This window comes from Labeo rohita, chromosome 13, assembly GCF_022985175.1.
Source record: "Labeo rohita strain BAU-BD-2019 chromosome 13, IGBB_LRoh.1.0, whole genome shotgun sequence".
In the NCBI taxonomy this organism is placed as follows: Eukaryota; Metazoa; Chordata; class Actinopteri; order Cypriniformes; family Cyprinidae; genus Labeo; species Labeo rohita.
Window position 1 is genome coordinate 8,182,144 of NC_066881.1, and position 5,139 is coordinate 8,187,282.

The 5,139-nt window shown below is 36.7% G+C and overlaps 1 long non-coding RNA gene across 1 annotated transcript; it reads left to right on the forward strand.

Moving 5' to 3' along the window:
* The first annotated feature begins 3,172 nt into the window (after positions 1-3,172).
* LOC127174700 (uncharacterized) lies at positions 3,173-4,555 on the forward strand. Its single transcript, XR_007828895.1, has 2 exons — positions 3,173-3,402; positions 4,381-4,555. It is a non-coding gene; the product is annotated as an uncharacterized LOC127174700 (long non-coding RNA).
* Positions 4,556-5,139: the final 584 nt, after the last annotated feature.

Genomic DNA, 5,139 nt, shown 5'->3' on the forward strand with positions numbered 1-5,139 from the left:
TTTACTTAAGTATACTTAATAAAATAAACTTGAAGTATACTTCTTTTTGGTAAGGGAACTAATGTCGTTGGCGCCTCATTAACTTACACAGCAGATAATAAACGTTACTCCTTATAATAAACTATAAAACGTATTTCAAATATGATGTTTTATTATTCGTCTTATGTTGAAAGCATGCTCTTGTCTTCGGCTCGTCTTTGATTTGAAAATAGCTTGAGCAGCGTTGCCGGCAAAATTTAAAAACTTCTTTAGACAAATGAGATGTCAATCAGCATCAGGAACTGCCAGCAGCAAATACAATTTTGGGGTGACACCCGGGGTGGCCAGTCGGATGTCAGGGGTGTCCAGTGCCACCCCGGACACCCCTCTGGCTCCGCCACTGAAAATAACTGAAATTAAGGTGAACTTTTCTAGGTAAAGCCCAAAACATGAAAGCTGTATATTCTAGGTGACTCAATGAATGATAGGATTTCATTGTGTTTATAAGCCTTTTTATGAATGAGAACAACAGGGCCCTTTGTTTCATGTACTTGACAGTAGTTTTGTGTAGCCAGATTTTTGAATATCATTACATTGCATCTTACTCCATCCAAGAACCTTTTAGACAGGAAGAGATCGTTTGGTTCCTTTTTACATCCCATTTAGGGGTTATCTAAAATGACAGTCAATAGTTGACTCCTTTAAATAAATTACACAGTTCACGTTATTAAGTGCTTCAAACCAGCTCTGAACATTATTAAAGATTTAATGTCATTGACCTACAAATACAGTCATTAGTTCTTCCTCAAGCACATTAAATCAACTTGGTAACTTGTAGGCATGACTCACTGACTTGTTTCCAGACAGACTTTTACACCTCAACTGCTGGTAGCTGCTAAAGCCAGCCAAAAATATTTGAGCTGCCGACTTTTAGATTGTGCTGTCTGGATTTATGCGCTATATTAATCAGGTCAGGGAACAGACCGTGGCCGCATTTTGAGACAACTTGAGTAGTAACAGGAATTTTGACACTATGAAACTTGGAGGACTATGAAAAGCCAATTTCCACCTTAAGAGTTAAAAAATAAAGAAGGGTAGAAAGGGAAGAAACTAAGAAATGAAATGAACAATAATAATGTCACAACTGTTAGATATAGTCACTGTAAAAATTGGCTTCAATAAATGACTTTAAAATAACTTTGTGAAATACAGTCACATATTTTGAGAGATAAGGTCACAATTATGAGATATAATCACTTTGTGAAATATAGTTACAAATTTTGATAAATAAAGCTGTAACTGTGAGATACAGTCACATATTTTGATTAATAAAGCTGCAGTTTTGAGATATAGTCACTGTGAAATATAGTCACAAATTTTGATAAATAAAATTGCAATTGTAAGATGTAGTTACTTTGTGAAATAGTCACGTATTTTGAGAATTAAAACTGCAATTTTTAAACATCAAGTCGCAATTGTGAAATATAATAACTTTGCGAAATATAGTCACAAATTTTGACAAATAAAGCTGTAATTGTGAAATATAGTCACTTTGTGAAATAGTCACATATTTTGAGAATTAAAACTGCAATTTTTAAACATCAAGTCGCAATTGTGAAATATAATAACTTTGCGAAATATAGTCACAAATTTTGACAAATAAAGCTGTAATTGTGAAATGTAGTCACTTTGTGAAATATAGTTACATATTTTGAGAAATATTTTGAGATATAAACTCACAACTGATCAAACATCTGAATTCTTGAAAGTAAAAGTTGCAACTGTAAGATATAAAGACACTATTGCAAGATATAGTCATATTGTAAGACATAATGTTACAATTTTTGAGAAATGAATGTGCAGTTGTGAGATATAAAGTTGCATTTGCAAGATACAGTCTCATCGTAAAATAAACAAGTCTAAATTCTAATAAAGTTGCAATAACTATTCTTCTCTGAGGCAAAAATCAGCTTCAGTAAATGACTTTAAAATAACTTTGTGAAATAGTCACATATTTTGAGATATAAGGTCACAATTACGAGATATAATCACTTTGTGAAATCTAGTCACATATTTTGATTAATAAAGCTGCAATTTTGAGATATAGTCACTGTGAAATATAGTCACAAATTTTGATAAATAAAGTTGCAATTGCAGGATGTAGTTACTTTGTGAAATAACGTATTTTGAGAATTAAAACTGCAATTTTTAAACATCAAGTCGCAATTGTGAAATATAACAACTTTATAAAATATAGTCACAAATTTTCTTAAATGCAGCTGCAATTGTTAGAAATGGTCATTTTGTGAAATATAGTCACATATTTTGAGATATAAAGCTGCAGTTTTTAGAAATAATATTGGAATTCCAATTGTAAGATATAGCCACTTTGTGAAATATAACCACAAATTCTGACAAATAAAGCTGTAATTGTGAAATACAGTTAAACATTTTGAGAAATAAAGCTGCAATTTTGAGATATCAAGTCACTAATATAAGATATAATCACTTTGTAAAAATATAGTTACATATTTTGAGAAATAAAGCTGTAATTTTGAGATATAAAGTCACACTTGATCAAACATCTGAATTCTTGAAAGTAAAAGTTGCAATTGTAAGACATAAAAACACTATTGCAAGATATAGTCATATTGTGAGACATAACGGTGCAGTTGTGAGATATAAAGTTTGCAAGATATAGTCTCATTGTGAAATAAACAAGTCTAAATTCTATGAAATAAATTTGCAATAACTTTATTATTCTTCTCTGAGGCAAAAATCGGCTTCAATAAAAATCTCTGTAATTACAATCATCAAATCAGTCCAGCTGAACAGTGTGTAAAGATACTGTAATTTAATAACTGAATAGATTAAATCCCTAGCTGTCAATGTCAACTACAGGAGTGTCTTGAAACAACAGAATGCTTAGCAAATGATGTCATTCTGTGTTTGCTCTGATGTATTATAGATTTGAGTAGCAACTGTTACTTGGTAGCTGTTTGAGGACATGACTGTGGGCGCTTGTGCAGAGAACAACCATGCATGCAATTCTCAATGAACCAGAACTGACTTGGCAGCTTCTCTCTTTCTAACTCTCCCTCCCTCTCTTCATCTCTCTCGCTCTCTGCCACATTCTCCCAAATTCCTGCTGAACTTTGCCCTTTGCAGACTCACGCCAAGCCACAACGAACCTATGGAGGCCATGACGTCATTCTGAAGTGAGAAGGTGTATAGAAAAAATAAAAGAGAAAGCAAGCCTGTGGAATAATTATATAAAAGAGGGAGGTGAATCAGGAAATAGCTCTCGGTTTGGGAAACACATCGAGCGAGAGGGAGCTTTGCCACAATTTAAATTAAAACAGGGTTTGAGAAAAAGCAGGGAGGAAATAATGTGAAATGGAAAGGCGAAAGAACAGCGGCAGGGTAAGCAGTCGACTTCGATTTGAATCGGTTTCGTTTTTTGGTTTCTCCTCATCGCACCCCCCATCCCGCGCCTCCGCTCTCTCGCACGCTGCCGTGCCTGGTGCTCTCGCTTTACACGTTTTTAATGGGTGTCTTCCCAATCAGGCTTTTACTGCAGGAAATTTCAGCGCACCACATTGCGTGAGGCGACGAAGAGCTCCATTCTTGGCTGGGCTCAGCACCGTGCCAGGCTGCCTCGCGCTTGCCAGGGAGGAAGGGAGGTGAGGGGGATGGGGTTGTGGTGTGGGTCCCGTGCCAACATTACAGCTCTGCAGTTTTTTTTTCCCCATCTCTGACAATAGCGAGTGTGACCAAGCCACTGAGAAACCCAAAACGACAGAACGGCAGGGGCGAGCAGACAATTTTCTGGGCTCTCCAGTGTAAAGTCGCTTTTATTTGCGCCGCTGCTCTCCAGGTTTTTGAGGTTTTACAGCGTCTTCAGCTGTGTCAGTGTGAGCGAGGCAGCTTTTTTTTCTTCCTTTCGCTCGTTTCCGCCCTCTTCCTTTTCACTCCCCCTTCTTATTTCTCATAGTTTGTTTTGTCAGATTTCCAGCACTCTATGTGAGGCCTTTCTTTTCACCCTTCTCTATCCCATCAGCCCCCGCTCTTTTCTTTTTTGCTGCTTTTTATCCCCCCAATCCACTCCCAAAACAGTGCTGTGGTCGAGCAGCGGTTGAATAGGAATAATATTTGCTGTACTTTGCCGCCTTCCTGGTCCTATTCTCCTCTAACAACGAGCCTTATTTTTAGCTGCATGCAGGGTTTGGTCATTTCCTGCGGCTGGTGTTGTGTGACGTTTGCAGTTAGGGACTTGCTCACGGCTATGGTGCTTGTCCAAATGATGTGAGCTGTGACCGGTGGTTCATTTAGGCTTAGAACAGTGGTGGATGGGGAAGCCAAAGCTAGACCTGTGTTTAAGACTATTGTTCGTGTCTGCAGGCAGATCTGGATGTAATACAGGGGAAGAGTATTAATCACCATTACCAGGAAAATATCCACCCAATAACACCAGAGAAGAACGTAGAGGAAGAGGGGAGCAACACTTTTCCACTGATCAGATCTGTGTAGAGAAGATATGCTTTTCCAGTTAGTTTTAATAAACAATCACAGTAGATCTTTGTTTGAGAGATTTAATTCAGAGTTATATACTGGACAGAGAGACTGAAAAATGGTAAATTGTAAATACCAGTATATCAGTGTGTATGTATGTGTGTGTGTATTCAGTTGAGGTCAAAAATTTTCATCCCCCTTTCAGAATCATTAAAAATGTTAATTATTTGACCAAAATAAAAGGGATCATACAAAATGTATGTTATTGTTTATTTAGTACTGACCTGACTAAGATATTTCACATAAAAGATGTTTACGTATAGTCCACAAGAGAAAATAATTGTTGAATTTATAAAAATGACCCCGTTCAAAAGTTTACATACACTCGATTCTTAATACTGTGTTCATCCCTGTGTTCATATCCCAAGTCCAGTCCCACAAATTCTTTGGTTTTCCAGAATTTTTGTGGGCTGAGAACAACTAAGGGGCTCATATGCAACTATTACAGAAGGTTCAAATGCTCACTGATGCTCCAGAAAGAAGAATGATCCATTAAGAGCTGGGGGTGAAAACTTTTGGAATTTGAAGATCAGGGTACAGTTAACGTATTTTGTCATCTGGGAAACATGTAAGTATCTTCTGTATCTT